Raw genomic sequence first — 20,589 nt, forward strand, 5'->3', positions numbered from 1 at the left:
ATGATACAGTCATCTTATTTTTTCTAGGTGTGTTGAGATCTGCTAGATCTGCCCTAGCAGAGCAACTGTGAGCATTGAAGGAACTCCAGTAGCAACTCTTGACAGTGGGCACTTGTAACAAGTAGGGTTGGCCTATATCTAATACTTCACTATGTGGACAGAACACAGTTGAAATGCCCATCCAAAGGGCAAGTCATGCAAGCCTCTTGGCAGTCATAAAGCAATGAAAGCATTTTGTCAAGTAAAAGGCTGGATTCAGTTACGAAAGGTAAATCTGGACTTGGCCAAGTTAAACACTGTGATAGAAATGTTGGATGACACATGTACTACCAGTTTACCGAAAGCAATCCCTACTCTGAAAACTAAATTTAATTACAGAAAAGTTTACTCATAAAGTAATGCAATTCCAGTGAGAGAAAATACCAAACGAAAACCATTTTGAAGTAAATCTTTAAGTATTTTTTCATTGATCTAATTATGTGTTTATGGAAGTAGATAAACCAGAAACAAAATCAATAATTTGTTTACCTGAATGCTTTTCTAATTCTTTGTGTCTAATTCTTTGTGTTACCTAAAGGTCTGCTTTTGTGCATGGTCAGAGTTGCCTAGGTCTTGATAGGGCTAAGTAGTTTTGAGTTTATGACTTCTACTTGAATCTAGAAGAAGGTATTCTTTATGGCATAGAAGGAAAGAATGATATTTGTGCTCACTCATTAAAACCTACGAGGATGTTTTCTAATCCCATTCTTCTCTAAAAACTAGTCAAGGAAATTATGTGTGAATCACTGAGTAGCAGTCCTAGGGTGAAAGACACAGGCTATGATTCCAGGTGTCTGGAGTCAGATTTAGAACAAAATACATGCAGTGAAATATACTTTTCTTTTTACAGGGGAACGGAGACAGATTAATAATGCAGAAGCAAGTCACTTTCATAAACTTATCTACACTTGAAAGTTTACTAACATACCTGTTGTAGAATAGCAGCGTCTCCTTGAGGATTTACAGCAAAATGATGATACTGGAATAAATTAGGGATAACTATCTCAGTAAATCTCAAAATGCATAAGATATATAGTACAACATTAAATTTCTCAGGAATATTTTAGCTAAGCATTCTTTCTTTATATGGGAACTCTGTTTTTAGGATTTTTTTTTCCATTAACTGCTATGATGTGGGGTTTTCCCTTGGTCCTCTAAAATATATGAGCTACATTGTAATTTCTAAGATACTGAAGTGTTTACTACTTAAAGTAGGAAAGTGCTTCTTGTTCTAGTGTAAAACCAAATCAAATAGAAAGTGAAGTCTGTTTTTCATGGCTCCATCTATGAATGCATGAATGCACAATAGATCTTCATGTGAACAAGGGAAATATGCACTTTCTTTGAACTCTGTCCTCTTCTCATCAGTGTTTCATTTTTTTGTTTAATTCATAATGTTTTCATTACATAAAGGGAACAACAGGGTAGCCCTCCTGTAGATAGTGGAATAGCTATCTTTCCTTTTACTATAATCCTCAGGGTAACTTCTTTTATTTGAGTTAAAGCCCTGTCGGTTTTGCATTTCTTCAAAAAAAAAAAATGAAAACAAAACAAAACCAACCAAACAAAAAAAACCCCTACACTTTTTTTTTTGTAGCTGTGTTTTCTTAGTAACGGCTTCATAGAGTGCGTAACCAGAAATGTATTGATAATCACATCAGATATGTTACAAATATATTTAAAAATATATAAATCACACAACTAAAGACCTATTAAATAGGTTGGCAGTTATAGCCAACCTGGGTAATTCTTCATGAAGTTGATAAAATCTCAGAATGGAAAATAGTCTGGAAGTGTTGAAATTAGTGTTTTCTATGATGTAAAACAATCCATATTTTATTGGTAAGTTGAAATTGAGTATTACCCAATGATAAACCCATATTTGGGAGAAGAGCGAGAGAATATACCTGTTTAAATGTCCTCAACCTATTTTACACATGGCCCACAAAACTATCTGATGTTGCTCAGAGCCATGGGAAGTGAAGCTGCTATTCAAGTTGCTACTAGTCTGCTTTACTATTCAATGTAGAGTCGCTTCTGTGTGGTCCTTGTCTGTCATGATAATTATGCAAATGATACTGGCTGAAGACAGATACTTTAAAGGCAGATGCTCCTAATCTGGAATTCTAAAATTAAATTAGACATTGCTAAAAATTATACATTATGTTGCTCTCTTCTTCTAGTATTGGAAAAAGAATATTGTGTAATTTGTTGGTTGTAATGACTGCTTTCATCCTCTTCCCTCCATTTTTGAAAATACAGAAACGTAAGAGAAGATCAAAGAGAGCATACACTATGAATTTCCCCTCCAAGGCTCAAGCCAATGTATCTAAACCATCCCTGAGAAAGAACTTCACTGCCTGTTAATGTTCTCAATAAGATATTTTCTTAGTTTTTTCAGATAGTACTTTCTGTTTTTCACCAGCCTGCTGAAAAGCTTGTCCAGTGTTAACCTGTGCTTTCGATAGTATTTCTTCTTTTTTTTCTCCCTTGGACATCACAAAACAGTTATTGTCCCTTTTCTGGCATTTTTACCACTTTTCCTTCATCTTCCTTCCTAGACCAAACAAACTCACTGCCTTTTGGTTTTGATTTTTTTGTTTGTTTGTTTGTTTTTCCCCAAAGCCTTATCCTCTTCTTAAAAACTCTTGCTCTTTAAAAAAAAAAAAAAAAAACAAAACTCAGAATTATGTACAGTTTCTTGCTAGACATGCAGTTCCTGAAACAGACACAGAATTTCTTGTGAGGACTCAGCAAAGTTGAATTTGTAGTCTTAGTTATCATTCTCGTTATTGCATTCTAGAGGGAGATGGCTCTTTGAAGAACATCACTTTATAAGCCCTTGTAACCCTAGCCCATTTCTGTCTCCACCATCTAGCTAAATATTTCTCATTCTGTATTTTGTGTATTCTGTATTTTATTTTCTCACTGCTGCACATTGTTTTGTTCTTTTATTTGTTCCAAACCCAGTAAGATAAAGCTAGTTCTTTTATTGATTTGTCAAAACTATTTTAAATTCTGATCCTTTCACCAACAATATTTTCTATTTCATCATGACTGGTTTTGATAAATGAAAATTGAAATTTGGAAAGATCTCTTTGGGAATTGTGCAACGTTCTCTCAGCAGGACAGGGAGATAGTAGATATTTCCACTTCCTCAACATCTTTTGTTTCTCAAAAATGTCCTCACTATTCCCTTTGTCTTCTTGTTACCTCTTAAGTCTAAAACTTTTTTATATAACCCTTTATGCCACATTACATCTGCTCAGATCTTTGTTTTTATCTACGTGTTCTTGATTCTTATGTTCATCCTGCATTTCAGTTTTTGTATGATTCATTCCTCACTGGTCCAAGTTACCAAAGAGCTCTCAATGCAGACATAATGGTCTCTGCTACTTCTACTGTATGGCCTTTCCTGTTTAATAGTTTGGCTTACAAATTAATCTTTCAGTAATCCTACCTGTACTCCCTCAAGTTCTTTCAGATAATTACTTTATTTAACATCTCTGTGTTTGCTGAAATCTGCTTTTTTGAAAAATCTTGCCCTATTCAACTATTTTAACAATCTTTTTTCATTAGATTAATAACATTTGACCTTTCATGATCACCCCATAGGGATAATTCTTTATGCTGTCCCAGGAGCCAGAACCATATCTAAAAGAACTACTGCTATGAAGGAAGAGAATGCTTTCTAAAAAAAATTTATCCTTTTTAGGTTCAAAAGGCTTAGCAGATTTATCATCCAGATTAAAAAAAAAATCCACTTTTTTCAAACTTTTTCAAGGAAAAAAGATTCCATTAAATTTGTGGATGAAATGAAGGTTCAGGGTTCTGTATTGAGAACTGGTCACTAGTTTCAATGAAGAAATGACCTGGGGGGAAAAAAGGTCTGAAACGCATTATTTATTCATAGAAGAATAGAATAGAATAGAATAGAATAGAATAGAATAGAATAGAATAGAATAGAATAGAATAGAATAGAATAGAATAGAATAGAATATCATGAGTTGGAAAAGACACACAAGGGTCCAGCTCCTGACCCTGTGCAGGGCAGCCCCAGGAATCACACCATGTGCCTGAGAGCATGGTCCAAATACTTCTTGAACTCTCAGGCTTGGTGCTGTGACCACTTCCCTGGGGAGCCTGTTCCTGTGTCCAACCACCCCCTGGGTGAAGAACGTTTTTCTAATATCCAACCTAAACCTCCCCTGACGCAACTTCAGGTCATTCCCTCAGGTCCTGTCGCTGGTCACCAGGGAGATCAGTGTCTGTCCCTCTGCTTCCTGTCATGAGGAAGCTGTAGACTATGATGAGGTCTCCTGTCAATCTCCTCCAGGATGGACAAGCTGAGTGACCTCAGCCGCTCCTCATACGGCTTCCCCTTGAGGCCCTTTACCATCTTCATTTCCCTCCTTTAGACACTCTCTAAGAGCTTATGTCCTTCTTACATTCTGGCACCCAAAACTGCACAAAGGACTTGAGGTGAGGCCACACCAGCAGGACAGTCACCTCCCTTGACTAACTGGTGATGCTGTGCCTGATTGGACCTTCTGGCTGCCAGGGCACAAGAGTAATATTTTACACTTTATGTGACAATACAAGACAAGGAACAACTGTTTCAATAGAAGTTGTATATAAATCTTATAGAAGTAGCAGGTTCACAAGCTGAATTAACAATGTTTTATGATTGCAAAAAGGCACATGTTCTAGCAGCTTCATTATGAAATAAGCTTGGGGGTGGACAACTTTGTCCTTTTCTCAGGTATAGTGGTAAAAGGATGTGGAGTAGGTGGAGGGGTATAAGCAGGAATCAGTGATAATGATCAAAGATCCAGGAAACAAGAGGAAGTGTTGAAAGAATGTGATATGTGTTGTATGGAGAGAGAATACTAAAGGGGTGGTGATACAGGAGTACTTCAAAGAAAAGGGAGTATCTGGTTTACATGTTCAGTTTAGACAAAAGGTAGTTTGTTCAAATCACATCATGAGAGGTTCAGGTTAGACTGGGAAAAATGGCTAGTGATAAGGATACTTAAATTTTGGAATAGTCTCATTTATTCTTAAAAGCTCTAAATAAAGGACATGCATTTATTTCATAGAAAATTTTCTGGTTCATCCTTGTCCCTAAGTAATATCAATTGCATGTAAAGTAGAAAATCTCTCAGAATTCTGCTTGTCTCCTGGTTTTCAGGCTATGATATCTCTAGATTCCGTCATCTCTCCAAATTGTCCCACTTTGTCTCCTACTGATAGCTCGAACCATGGGGAATTAATCAGATTCCCTGAAAACTGAAAACGTAATTGAAATCCTAATATTTGTGTTGCAAGGCTGTAAAGTCTTGGTCATCCACAATTTATCTATCTTTTCAAAGACTAAGCTTAATTAGGCCTGATTGAAAGCCTGTTGAAATCAAGAGTTCTGACTGTTTTCAGTGGGCTTTGAATCTAAAACTTTTAGCTTTGTTAAACATCTGTTACTTTGGTCTTGTCATTCTAACCCCAAATACTCATTGAGTAACCTGTCTTTGTCCAAAGATACCTTAGTTTGTAATTTTTTTTCTGAAGTCGGTGGTTTACTGGAATAAGAAATGTTTCTTTCTTTTCCTACATATTAAGTTTTTTTTCAATATTTCTTTCAAGCATTTAAGTTTCTGTTGAGAAAATACGTCAAGGGCTTTCATCTCAGTCCTTAAGGTTCTGTAGATAAAGAATTTTCTATGGCTTGAAACTCTATAAGGGCGGTTTGTTGCTGTTGCAGAAGGGAGATTTTCACTGATTTGTCAAAGCGAGCATTTAACCTTATGTGTCTAGGACAAACAAGTATGTTTCCACTTCCTACACCCTTGCCATGTCAAAGTCAGGTGTCACTCTGTGTGCTTGAAAAAAAATGCTGTCTAGTTTTTCTTGATTTTCACATCTCAATCTGATGCAAAGGAGAAGGAACCCTGATTTAGAAGAAATCCCACTGAGCTTAGAGTTGTGTTTGCAGTTCATGAGAAGAGTGGTAGGATCTTATGCAGCCAGGGAGTTTCACAGTAGAAAATTATGTCTGTCTTTTCAAGAAAACATTTTGAAGCATTACCAATATCTATGTATTTGAAAGGTTGTGAAATTTTAAAGCTACAATCGCATATGTAAGTGAACTCTTCCCTATTGTGCATGTATCTAGCAGTAGAGATTTTAAATAGTTTTAATAATTTAATATTTTAGTCTGTGCACTTGCAAACTTTTAGTGTAATTAGCAGTATGCCTTTGACTTCCACAACACAAATATTTTTGATGGTTCTTTTATCCTAGGCTCATGTCTGGAAATCTCATAGAAGTTACTGTGTCGTAAGTTCAGATGTCTTTTATGAAGATTGTACAGTTTTAGCAGTCTATTTTGAAAGTTGAACTGCTGCGCTTTGATAATATCTATCATGCAGGATATTAGAAAAAAAGCAGAGTGACTGTAGTAGGTAGTCAGGCTATGCAGATACCACTTTGCCTTATCAATGCTGTGAGAAAGTAGGGTACCATTCTGAAAGAAACTCAAGGCAAGTGACTTAAATGACTTGTTCAAGGTCTTAATGGAAGCCTGTGACAGAGTATGGAGCTAAGTCCTGTCTTTTCAGTTCAGGATTAGAGTTATAGCTTTACAATCCTGACTTACTCTTGCTCTGATGGGCTTTTCAGTAAAGATAGTGATTGTATGAACTGTGTAAGGAGATTAGTATTAGAGACAAATTGTACATTTCTTGCCCATCTGCTTAAATAAACTGATGTAGTCCCCTTTTAATGGAGAACAGTTTCTATTTTATGAGACACGTGATTGATTGAAGTAAATGAAAAGAACCATAATCATACAGCGTTGTGATAACAGAAACATGGAAAATCATTCTGAGGACTAAGTGAAACTAATGCCCATAATGATACAACATCCTCCAGGCAATAGCAGAACCTTCCAACCACATAGTTTAGGTCTTCTCAAAAGAAAGAATAGCCTTATGACTTCAGACTGCTGAGACATAGAGACAGAACAGAGTCTAAACAGAACCAGAGGTGGACATATGCCAAAAGAACAGTATTTCTCATCCAAAAATCAAGAGGAAATGTGCCAATCTACAGTGCTTCTGTCAACAGGCTGTCTTCCGCACTTAGTCCAAAGATAAGTATTGTCTGTGGGTTCTAACAGTGAGGAGATACCCTGGATTTGGTCTCTGGTGCTATGTGATGTGGAACAGAAAGTTGATTGGAAACTTTGTAAGCAGAAGGAGGTCACGTCATCTACTTATTTAACAAGAAAGTCATTAAATGTAAGTTACTTCATGTTGGAAATTTTTCCTCCCCTCCCACAAATAGCTGTTTTCCTTATTCTTAAATATCCTTTCCTGAAGTGTCATCTCCATCATGTTATAGATTTTGTTAGGATTCAGTCTCTGAATAGGATACCTTAATAATAAGGGGAGTAAAATGCTGAGTCAAGTGTCTTTACACACCTGCAAATCTCTTGCTTTCAAGCTATTACCTTTCTAATCTTATCCCACTTCTTCACGTATCACTGTTCTCTCTCTGCTATTCACCTAATTTCACAACTGGATCTTTAGCCTTGGTGGATGTTCTTTTTCCATGTGGATTTGTGCCTTAAGAATGCTTTCATTCACATATTTGGAATGCTTGTATCTACTTTTACTTTGGAGTAGATCTTCAACTTTCCATAGGTAAACTAAACAACAGAGACTTCTGTTTTGATATCTGTTTTTATATCGCTTGTCTGTAATCTCTCTGTTCTCATTCCTCCGATTTACCGATAGGCATAAACTGTTTCAGTCAAGGATTGTCTCCTTGTTGCAAGATGTGTGTGGGATATCTGTTACAGGAGAATGGTTGTAAGCACTACACCAATACAGGCAAACAACAACTCTGGATTTAACTCATCTCCTTATCGTATATTTACAAAACAACTAATTCTCCTGGGGTTGCTTTGATTGTGCTAGTGTTCATCCTATGAAGGATAAATTTTTTTACTGATTCAAACTGAAATAAGTGTTTAAAATTCAGAAATGGCTACTTGTGTTTGGGGTAGCATTTTCTACAAAAATTCTAAAACATAAGTGTACACAAATGTCCCCATATCATTTTTCTGAAGCTTTCATACTGAAAAAGCCTCTCAGACACTCCTGGGGTTAAGCGAACAATGGAGTGTTTGAAGTATTCCTTCTATATGAAGTGTACAGACTGGTTTTGAGTCTGCTTCATTCACCACATGTTAAAAACAAACAAACAAACAAACAAACAAACATAATTGCTAGAGTGGCCCTGAAAGCAACATACAGAACACCATGGAGTGTAGGTCAAAATCAAATCCCCTTGTGCAGGATGTCTGAAGCTGTGTAGTGTGCTGTGGGGTTGTACCACATCTTCAGGAAGATGAGAGGGTTGCATTAGGAAGAGAGGAGTTTAAAGGTTTAAAGATCTTTTAAGTTCAGGAGGTCTGAATACCCTGTCAGTTGAAAAAAATGAAAACAGATTTCAGTCTTTGCTTATTTTTGTTAATGAAAGGGCTTGTCTTACTGTGTTGGTACGGCACTTGATTTGGTGTGTAACTCTTACACAGCTCCACAGTCCAATACACAGGTGTAGCTAATGTGTCACCTGAGCTGAAATGCCATTCAGTGAGTGTGGTTCAGTGCACTTCCTCGCCACTCACAGCTGCGTGATTCTGCCCTTTATTTTACCCTTGCCTTTGTATGAGCCCAGGGCATCAGATGTACTAACAGAGAAGTAACCTTACAAAAATGTTAACAGTACCAGGAAATGGGATGAATGAAATAAAGCTGGGCTACTTTATTGCACTGGCTTATTTGAACCATTATCTGTGTTGTTAAAAAACACATGACTGATTATTTCTGTAAGGGTTAGCACAGAAGTGACTATAGGACTGTGTGCTTGTTTTGGATGGGGTAGAGTTATTTTTCTTCACAGTTGCTAGTGAAGAACTGTGGGTTAACCAGGGTTAAACCACAACATCAAGCCAATCAATAGTCTAGATCTGTGCAGAAAGCAAGCCAGAGAGACATGGAAAATTTTATTGAAAGAAACTTCTGGGTGGATTTAGGTAAGAGTCTTGTGGACTGAGTTATAAGATTTGTACATCAGATTACTTTGTTGGGTGTCTTCTAGTTTAGGACCATAGAGAACTTCACTGGTAAAATGTGTGTGCTTCTTGCATTAAGAATCATTTAAGCCTTTAATTCAGGTTTCTTAAAATGTCATGTATAGGTACCTCAATTTTTTTCCTGCTACTTGCAGTTTCTGGAAATTAGGCTGTGGTAGTGAGCTCTTCTTTCATGGTCAAATCATAGACTTATTAAGGTTGAAATATACCTCAAAGATCACCTAGTCCAACTATTTCCCTAACATCAAAGTGTTCACCACAAACAGTATCGCCAAGTGCCAAATCCACGTGCATTTTGAACACTTTCAGGGATAGTGATTCTGCCACTTCCCTGTCATTGTAGTGACAATAGAAATAGTCATTTGCCCTAATTTTTCAGGCAGTTTTAAGAAAGATTTCTTAAAATGTCTTTATGGCTTTAATGTTTGTAATTCATTTAATGTATCCTAAATGATTTAGGTCAGATACTATATTGCTTTTTGTTATGAAAAACAAACAAACAAACAAAATCCAACATGGAAAATATGATGAATATACACCAAGGATAGATTACATGGAAAAATCAAATCAAGTTGGTTTGGGCTTCTGTTATGTAAAACATAATTCTTTAGTAAAAACTGCAGGTTGCTCTTGAAGAATCATGCCTTTAAAACTCTGTGAAGTTTGCTTCTTCTTTTGCTATAACAGTCAGGCATAACTATAAAGAACTGTCATGCCTAAAACTAATTTTAGGGCCATTGCTATTTTGAAATTCAGGGGGGAAACCAATTCTGTTAAATTAGATTCAGTGTTTCAGGTAATCCTTTTCTAACAGCTGTTGGCTTTTTCTCAACTTCCTTAAATTAAATGAGATAGTTCTGAAAGTGAATCAGTTTGACCAGCATGTATCAAACCAATTTTCACCAGCACAAAAATATAGCAGGTGAATACAGACAACAGTTCACGTGACTTAGAAAGAAAATAATGATTTTTTGACTCAAAGAAATATAATGGATGACCCTAGCTCAAGATAAACAAAAAACATGACTGCTTCTACTGCTTGTTCATTGAGCAAGGTTCATTGAGGAATCTTGTTTATTTAAGCCTTACATGTATCAGCTGCAATGACATTTCTGTTGGAATGATCCGTAACTTCTGAATCTGCTTAGTTAAAGCTAAATTCATGTTTGTTTCTTGTTTTTCTGGTGTTTTGTTGTAGGGATTTTTTGTTTGTTTTATTTACTTTATTTCAGACTGTAATCTTCAGTTTCTGATTGATTTATTTTTTTATTTTACATTAACTGCCCTGCAATTTCATGTTAATTTATTTGAACATGTATACTTTGGCTTTTTTAGAGAAAATTTATGAACAAGTAATAGTTTACATGGAGGAGAAAATTTTTCTCTGTCTACTGGTAAGCATTCTCTGCTACTTATAATGAGAAATTACGGTATTTTTGGTTTTTTATTAAATGGACAGTTGTAAATGGTTTTGGAATATTACATCTAACAAAAGCTACATTAATATAGTGAATGTCACACCTTCTCGGGATGTTAACAAACAATGTGATTTTTCCATGAAGGTCTATACCACCCACCAGAAAAATACATGTTTTTCTCATTTTCTGAAAAATATCAGATGATTCAGGCAAAACAGACCACCACAAAAAAGAAAGAAGTTTTCTTAGTATATTGCTCTTTTGATCTTTACCATGGAAAACCAAAAAGTTAGAACCATAAAATTAAAGCACATCATGAATCAAAACCCTGTGTCTAACAACATGTCTTTATTTCAGATGTCTTTACTAACAGATTTTTGTAGTTCTAGAAAATAAGGCATGTGGGGTAGCAAATAAGCCTTACTCAGATTTACATTTCATGGGTTTCCATTCTGAAAGCTCTGCTGATTCAGCTAGCAAACCTGTAATATGCTACAGTAATTGTATATGAAATTGCTGCTGTGCTGGCATGATTTTGCTGCTTTTGGTTTACAGGCTTAACATTTTCTGTTTTCTTTGGTATCCCAATGCTATGTTTAATGCAAAAAAGTATTCCTACACACAGAAAAACAGAGTCCAACTAGACTTCTCTCCATTTCTACAAACCTGAAGTACCACTGCCAGTTTAGTGACACTCTCAGTCCTTGAACCTCTGAGTACTCATTGTCTGTGTGGGCTATTTGCCTTACATTTTCGTTACACTGAGACTGGCTGCTTTTGACTGTCCCTTGTTCCCACAGCATGTTGGGCACTTTATATCTTTAATCATCACTTACGTAGTCTTATCTGCTTGCTCTCTTATGAGGTAAACAGTCTTGGGCCTCACCGCTCACATGGGAGGCTGCCAGGAAGTCTGACTCATGCAAGACTTTTCAGATTGTTTTTTATGGCCTCTATTACTGTAATATCTTCAGACTTTTCCAGCTTTTATTTCCAATTTATGTATTTTACCACAACAAACAAGGAGTGAATATTCCTCTTGTTTTATTCCTCTGCTTCCTTGGTATGGCTTCCTGAGAAATAAGGTCTCATTGATTTATCTGAATGCACCCTCTTGGGGTACACACCCTTTACACAGAGTAATTTGACATCTTGGGTGATTTTAAGTTTTCCCCTTGTATTGAGTTTTATTAGATACATTTAACATCTCAATTAAGTATCTTCTGCAGTCAAGTTCCCAAAGGATTTGAATGCATAACTGCACCAAAGTGCCCTGACAATCCTCCAAAGTCCAGAGTTCATCCCACATATCCCAACGCTCCCTACAGAGTCAGGCAGTCATGTGCCTTGCCAAATCTAAGACCTCCAGCTCCAATTATTTTTGCCACATGTTTCTAATGGCTGCTTCCCCTCTTCCTTACCTATAGTCAAACCAAGAGTCTGGTGTATAACTTCCTTACATCCCCTACCTTTTGAGCTGATGGTAAGACATACCACTCCTCTCACACCAAAGCACTCTGAAGGCTGCTATGGAGTCCTCCCACAGTCTGTAATTACAAAGCAAGGAAGGATGACTCTGACTACTAGTAGATAGTCTGGGAAGAAAGCTGGTGTGTTATTAGAGCTGTGAGCCATGAGACATTTGGAACAAAATGCAGATGTGATCTAAAGGGCAGTAACTTGATCTTTTCTATCCAGATGTAGAGAAGGAAGTGGTATCAGCTGGAAGTTGTGCTGAATTTCTCTGAGGAAGTGATGGTCTGATTTCCTTGAGGACATGCTCTGTGGGTAGATACCTGTCCTGTCCCTGTACTGCTGTACACCCAGGTTTTGATAAAATCTCTGTCCGGGACTAGGCCCTTGTTAGGATCCAAATTGCCAAGGAAGGCAGATGCCTGCTGGAATAACTGGTACATCCTGGTATTAAAGCATTTACATCAACAATAGTAATAACTCAGTCCTGAGATACATCAGGTGATTTGTCAGGACTTGGTGACCTTAGCTGCCTTCTGGCCCCACAGCTTGGAAAAAGAATTGCAACCCTGTGGATGCCTGACTGGTGGTTGAGCTGGATAGTGGCCAGTCTCCAGCAAGGACACAAAGGGCCTGCTTGCTTTATTCTCAAGTTTCAATCCTTCTCTGTCTCTATAGTAAGATACTGGAGGAAAAGTAATAAGAAAGTGAATCTTTGGTCAAATTCTTGTATCCATCCTTAGCTTAGTCACTGCTATACCCAGGATACTGATTGCTGTGAATGCCTTTCAAAAACATGCCCTATCCATTACATGCAGAGAATTAGACATCCAATTTAGAATAATTGCTGCTATTTCAAAAGCAAAGTTCCTTGAAGCTGAAGTTAAAGTTGTGTCTATCACAGACCTTGCACTCTTTCAACCTCCTTTTTCACCCCTGTGGAAATTGTATGTACTCATTTTCTTCTTGGTGATTCATGGTTCCTAGTCTCCTTCCTGAAAATAAAGAACCGGTGAAATACAATATAAGTTCATTAGCCTAGCTATGATTTTCCAAACCCCTCAGTTCTACTTTTACCCTGCCTTCCTCAAAAATTTTTCTTATATCCAAAAATCTAAACTGTGGTCCAGTCACCTGTTCATTCCCTTCTCAGTTTAGAAAAACTTTTCTTCCCTCAACACACATAGGCAGACACATACATGCACTCTCCCAGAAAAGCTTTATGCCATAGTTGTCTGACTGCACTGTTTTGAACTCATGACTTTAGGGCAATTGCTCAGATCCTCTCAGCCTCATACTCTTCAGATTTAACAAAGCAGGCGTCTGTTATTCTTTTACTAACCATGGGGTAAAGGCCAGCTGTAAGTGCCTCATCATGTTTTCCAACTACTCATGTGAGACACTAATGCACAATTCCAGTTGGCAAGATCTGCCAGTAGATAAGAAGACATAAAGCAATACATATTGCCATTATTTCCCTAGTGTATCATTTGCCTATAACCTGAGTGGGAGGGAGTCAAGGTATCAATACTAGCTACTGTTTTCCACAGTAGAAAACTAAGATAAGCTCATCAATTTAGTTTCTTTTAATGGTATTTTAATTTATAAATCATAAGTGGTTTTGGTGCATAAACTGAAGACAGTAGAGACAAGTAACCTGTTCTCATATAGTCAAGTGTTCCTAGTGATAGTGCAGCCTTCCTTAGTACTTTATTTTTTCATGATACAAATGAGTTCCTTGAGAGAACTAATGTACTTTAACTGTCCTGACCAGTCCCACCCGAGACCTTCATCCATAGCTGCAGAACATTGGTCAGGGAGCTCATCTTAAGCTCATGTCTGGAATATCACTTCTCATCTGAGTTGTGTTGTAGTTTGTGGCCTTGTCTCCTGAGTGGATTCCGACCAATGTTTAATATTGATTGTCTCCAGTGCTGTCTTCTGGATGGAACTGAGCCCTGCCTTTTAGTCTTGTCTCCACTCTGCTTCTTCTGCCCGGGCTATCTGTGTGTGGTACTACTATGCAGGTGCAGCAGAACTATACACTGCTTGATGAGGACATCCTCCCTCATGGGACAGCCTGTTCTTGCTGCTCCCTGTCAGTGAGGGGTGGTTGCAGCTTACCCCCTAGCATTACAGTCACCAGACTGTAATGGAAGCACAGCCAACTGTGGGCAGAAGAGTGAAACAGTCCTTCTCACTGGCAACCAGGAGTTAAGCTGCATTGAATGTGAGCTGAGCTTACACCTGAGAGATCTTTCTCCATCCCTAATCACTTTTCCAGGATTTTACTTAAGAAAACCAGTATTTTATCCAGTGCTTTGAACTTCATGGTCTCTTGTCACTTGAAGTGACTGAGAATTAATATTGAGTTTCCTGTGCTGGTGATTTAAGGGCACAGTGTAGGCATAGGTTTGAAAATGTTGTCAGAATATTTAGGTGGAGTTTGGATGTGACCCTAAACAAGTTCCTCATTTAGTTAGATCACAATGGGAGAAAAGCCTGATTGCTTTGGGTTTTTTTGTTCTGTTTTGTTTTGTTTTTCTGTTTGTTTGGGTTTTTTGAGTGTATGTTTTTTTCTCTTCCCTCTTTTCACATCTCTCCCGAACTCAGGCATGCATATCTTTGAGTTGCCATCTTTTTTTCTACTTTTTTCTCTGTCATTGTTACAGTTTTCTTTTCATTAGATTGTTATTGCTCAGCTCATTTGACTGGGAATTTCCCCCAGGATTGTAGCTTGCCAGAGTAGTATTGTTTTATGACAGATTTACATGAGAGCAGGTTTTTCAGGTTCTTGGTGGTAAAGTATTTGGAAATATGTAAACTGGAAAACTGCACTTTTCTGTAAAAAAAAAATCAGCAAGGTCACAAAGTTTTCTTTTTTTACATAGCTACTTTCGGCTCCTCAAATAATTGGCAGATAGCAGTGCAAGCAATGACTGTGGCCAGCATGTAGTCCTTGTGGTTCCAGAGCCTTTTACCTTTTTAATATCAGCACTGCTTATCTGATATTAAATAGTTGTTTAAATTACTGGTATGATGAAATCTTGAAATATTTTCTTGCAACTTGAATTCTGTTCTTCCTCTGAGTAATACTTTGTGTGTGAGAATTTTAGTACCATTGCTTAAACTGTCAATGATCCTGAATATGTGCTTCTGACAGGGAGGCTTATGCAGTGGAAGATCTATCTCAGAGAAGTAGATGGCTTCTTAGGTGGCTAAAGAAGAGATATGATGGATCCCTTCTTCCATGCTGAAACCCTGTCCCAGGACAACATCCTTGGACACTGAGATCTCATATGTCACATTACTAATAAGTCCCTCCTTTGTCCTCAATCTGAGCTTGTGGAAACTGCAGAGGAAGCTCTGTCATTCAGCCTTACAAACTGAAACTCTGTAACCTTAGAAAGAAGTTAATCAGGGCACAGTTGTGGCTGACGCTGCTAAGTCTGTAGCCTGAGACTCCAAACAGACGGTATGAAGTTACATAAGGACCATTAGTAGAATTATAAGCTGAAATCAAGGCATGTAACTGAAGATCTGTGTCTGAAAAGCCCAGCTGGTGTAATTGAGCGTGTACTTAGGCAAACAGATTTGGGTGTGCATCTTTTGAAGTTATCTAGTAAGGCTGCACTTTTAGCACTTGTTCCAATTTGTGCTAACTTGTAGGAACTAGGCAATTAAATATTATAACATTTATTCAAGTCAAATTTTCAGGTGATTTTGAAGAACCACATCTGAAAGTCACAGAGTTTTATTGAAGAATTGTGTAATTTAGGAAAATATAGACTTATGATGTGGTTTTATTCAGCCAATATACAAAACTAGTTTTAACCTGATACTTATATAGTGAGATTATTTATATAAAGAACATGTAATTGAAATGTTAATATATCTGAAATAAGCATTTTTTTACTAGAATGAACTCTTTCAACCATTGACTTCTGTGCTAATTGTTCTTTCTGCTTTGTAAGTATATTTTACATAAAGTCTTAAAATGCCTATGCATTTAACTGTCTAAACATCAGTTTTACAGTAGTTCAGTATATGCAGAATAAACAAGTTTGAAAACATAGCTCTTAACAAAATAATTGTTGTATGTGATATTTTGCTTAAATACTATGGATCTGATATTTGTGTTGAAAACACTGCAGTTTATATTCAAATATTTATTAAGCATCTCCAACTTCTAGTCCTCCAACGCAAGCAAACTATTGTGATAGAACAGCCGGTCTCTTCATTTTGTATTCACATAGCTCAGTCCTAAAATGCCCTCTGCTGGGCACTGGCAGTAGCCAAGATAGAAGAGGCTTTAAGGTTAGGAAAATTGATGTCATAACGGGAGTTACATCATGCAGCACAGTGTCTAGATTTTGAAGGACTGTCTTATTAAAGTTATTTAAAGCTTACGACTGTGTGATATGGAAGAATTTAAAAAAGGAACAAAAATGACTACCACTAGTTAGGCTTACATATGTTTCTAAAGAAAAAAAGATACTCTTGAACTGGAATTAAACCACTTTTGGTTGACATAATCTTTTTTTCCCCACGCCTGCTGAAGCTAATAGGTGTGTTGAAAAAAAAAAGATAAATTCTAACACTAATATTCTAAAATTGTGGGGCAAGGAGAAACCACATTTCTTACATAAAATTGTAGCTAAAGGAGAGTAAAGGGTTTCATTACAGGTGTTCACTGATCTGTCAGAGCTGCTTTGTCTTACCCAGTCTGATGATAATGTATAAGTAGGAGGGGAAGATCTCAATTGTGTTGTGTTGTACTGATGGATTAATAGCCCAGAGCATAAAGGATATTGATGTGATCAGGTCGGTGTGTGATACAGTTAAGTGTGTGGCTCCGGAATATGCATCCAGGCATGGTATATTGGTTAGTAGCGTGAAAAGAGATTGCCATTAAATATTTCTGAACTTTTTGAAGTCTTGATCATGGAAAGTGATTGATACGTTTGAAGTACGAAATACTGCAATTTTATTTTCTCAAAGTCCTTATGTTTAAAATATGTGAACACATATATATGTGAATCTTTTCCTTGATAGTCTTATAGAGAATTAGAACAAAGTCAAACTTTCCTTGTTGAAGAAAATATTCAGACAGGCTAAAGATACTCTAATAGTAAGAATTACCAAAGGAAGATCCTGCATCTTCTAAGACAAGAAAAAATTATTCAAAGAATTAAACAAATGAACAGCATTTTTGGAAATTTTCAATTTCCTTTTTTCATACCAGCAACCATGACTCTGGGAAAGCATGTTTAGCAGCACTGCCATCTGACAAACTTGTACTGTCATCAGATTTTTCAAATACTGCCTTTAGATACATTTCTGCTTTATGTAAGTGTTTGTGTGATGACTTCATCTGACTTTGTTACATGTCAGTTCTGTAAGCCTCACTGATGTCTGTAGAACTACTAACTCATCTTTGAACTGCAGTGTAGCACCAATTAAGTTTCAGCTTCTGACATGACAGTGTCAAGTACGTATCTTGGTGTTTTGTTCTGGTTGTTTCTTTTTGACACAATGGTACACGTTTTTGCAAATGTGGTGACAGAGCCCCCATCTTACAGGCCCCTTATATAAATAGTGCAAATGATAAATCTAAAAGAACTAATAGATAACTGTATTGAGGAGTATTCCATTCACACATTTAATTGTCCCCCAGTTAAGTCTCATTTCCAGCATACCAATTTTAGTGATTTATTTCAGTCTCATGCATTCTAATGTGGTTATTGTGTGGTTATTGGCATTTTTTGAAGGATAAATTCTGTCAGTTAAATTTGACAGCATCTATAATCATAAGAGACTTAATTTATAGTTCTGTTACTGTGGATAATTTCTGTACTTGTCTGGATCTCCAGATCTTTCAGGATCCAAAGCTATTGATCAGCTACCACACTTTCAATTACCTTGAAAGAATATGGGTTTCTCTTATGGTTCAATTTGAAGGAAATAAGTAAGACCAAAACTTCAGGAGTGCTGAAATATTACTTTGTGAATGTGAGAAGAGATGGCATTTTCAGAGTGGTGAAAAAATAGCTGTGGGGAGAGACACTTCTTTAATAAGGGAAGTTCTATGCATTATCATGCATATATGGCAGCAGTGGTGACTAATTATCATATATGTGGAAGGAGAAAATGAGAGGAGAAAAAACAGAGGGAAAAAGTGAAAATACTGTTGTTCTAGGTCTTTTCAATCAATAAAAGAATTTCTTTTAAATATAGAACTCCATTATCACAGTAGCTTATATGGACACAAAGACCTCTTGGGCATGCTCTTTCAAGCAGTGTTTATACTTCTGTGTCTTATTTTACTCATATTGACTCCCACACTGAGACAGAGAATTCAAGACTGTGTTTCAAATTTTAAGAAAAGATCCTTCTGAAATCCAAAAGTAAGGTATATTAATTAATATTTTTGTCTACCTTGTTATAAATCTGAATACGTGGATGATTTACAATTAAAAGATACTTTAACTATCTTGGAGATAATACTATTATATTATCTCCAAAACCATATTACCTTTTAGGTTGATTTGTAAACTGTGCCAAAGTAAAATAAAAGCAGGTAATAATTTAACCTAGACAGATGAGTGCCAAGCTTAAATTTTTGTTGCCTGTATTTCTTCAAGCTTGTGAATAGATACTGAATGTGGTCTAGACTTTTGTTATAAATTGTTCACAAATAAAAAACAATTCGCTACCCACAAAGTGTCATTGTTGATTCAGAAAAAAAGGGCTGTCAGTATATTTGTATGGCAATGCAATACTAGTAAAAAATAATATATTCTAGCCAGTTTAGGGGCATAGATTTGTGTTGTATTTATTAATGTTTTAACCTATCACTTGGAACAATTATCTCTTTTGTTCCATACAGATATGCAAGCTTCTAACCAAACCTCTCAAAATCTAAAAAGAAGTACAAGAAGAAGAAGAAGAAGACACCTCCAGCTGGACGATTAGTGCATCTTTAGTATCGTTCTCCAGCCAAGACCATCACTGAATAGTGCTTAGCAACATTTTCATTTATTGACAATAAAAATCTTTCTTCTCTGAGGAAACTTGAGCAATGCTGGTAACAGTGGCCTGGAGACCAAATTGAGAACCATCTTGTGTGAATTTAAAGTGGGTTAATGACAAGAACCACACCATTCAGTGAAATAAAATCTAAAACTTTTTTAAGTGGTCTGGTTATAACAGACTCCTCTCCCTCCTTACCCCTCTCTTCCAGGTGTGTCTGGCACCATGGATTTGGGGGAACGGGTCATTCATTCCAATCTGTCAGTGTGCCCAAGTGCTAGCTAGTGGCTTGCCACCTAGATGTGGCTCTTCCAGCTTTTTGTACAGTCCTGGTTATCTTTGGATGTCCCTTGATAGGACTTTGTTGCTTTTGAACTGAGACAGTCCCTGTAAGCCATCATTAGCTTTACTGTGAGGCTAGTGAGGCACTGGAACAGGTTGCCCAGAGAATGATAGAACCACAGAATGGCTTGGGTTGGAAAGGACATTAAAGATCATCTAGTTCCAACCCCCTTGCGGTGGGCAGGGACACCTTCCCCTAGACCACGTTGCTGAAAGCCCCATCCAGCCTGGTTTTGAACACTTCCAGGGAAGTTTGGTTGTCTGATGACCATGTTATACAATCGCATTTGGTATCTTGTTTGCTACAATATGCTACTTCATGTTAGAGCAATAAAAGAAAAAATATTATTTTTGTAAAGCAAGTAAGAAGGAAAATGAAATCTCTCTTCACACCTGAAGGATGGTGAGACTCAAAGTTCGTTATGTTGCCATGTCTTTCAATTTCTTATGATTCCTTCTTGGTATTGTACAAGGAAAACCTTTGAGTCAGCTCCTCATCTGCTAAATCTACCCCAAACACCATGTGACTTAGCTTATCCATTTATAAAGAAGAAGAGGCCATGCATGGTCTCCTGCATGCTGTCCCAGTCAACCATGCTTCTGGGATATGTTTCCCATTGTCTATTGCACCATTCTGTAGCTGTGTAAATGTCAAGAAATATATAATTCTTCTTTTTCCATGTGTGTTGTTTTAAGAAAGTACTACTAGGTTATCCTCAAAAATACTGTTTCTAATGAAGATATTATTTCCTATTTGCACTGATAGAAGCATATGCATCACATAAATAATGATAAGACTGAGAGTAATTTTTTTGTCTAGCTAAAACGAATTGATTTTACTACTTTGTCTCCCACATTAATGGTGGCAAAATTACTTTTTTCACATCTCTTCTCATATATATATTTTTTTCCAAGTTGAGTTACATTTCCGTTTTCACTTGAAATGGTGAATGTTTTGGAACCTTGCTTAACTAGGGCTCCAGAAATATTTGGTATAGGGATAAATGCTATATCTAGTTCTTTCTATTTTTTTTTTTCTGTTTTTCTCTCTCTGAAGAGAGATTTTGTTTTGCCATTTAGGCAGAGTTTAAAAGTTTAGAAGCCATAGAAAATGGAGTATAAAGTCTT

The 20,589-nt window shown here is 36.8% G+C and overlaps 1 long non-coding RNA gene across 1 annotated transcript; it reads left to right on the forward strand.

The window, feature by feature from the left end:
• The first annotated feature begins 9,078 nt into the window (after positions 1-9,078).
• LOC127467811 (uncharacterized) lies at positions 9,079-19,124 on the forward strand. The gene is made up of 3 exons (XR_007903318.1): positions 9,079-9,136; positions 10,532-10,590; positions 18,977-19,124. It is a non-coding gene; the product is annotated as an uncharacterized LOC127467811 (long non-coding RNA).
• Positions 19,125-20,589: the final 1,465 nt, after the last annotated feature.

The sequence above is a fragment of the Manacus candei genome, unplaced genomic scaffold, assembly GCF_025592945.1.
Source record: "Manacus candei isolate 608988 ecotype Guabito, Panama unplaced genomic scaffold, ASM2559294v1 h1tg000014l, whole genome shotgun sequence".
NCBI classification, from domain to species: Eukaryota; Metazoa; Chordata; class Aves; order Passeriformes; family Pipridae; genus Manacus; species Manacus candei.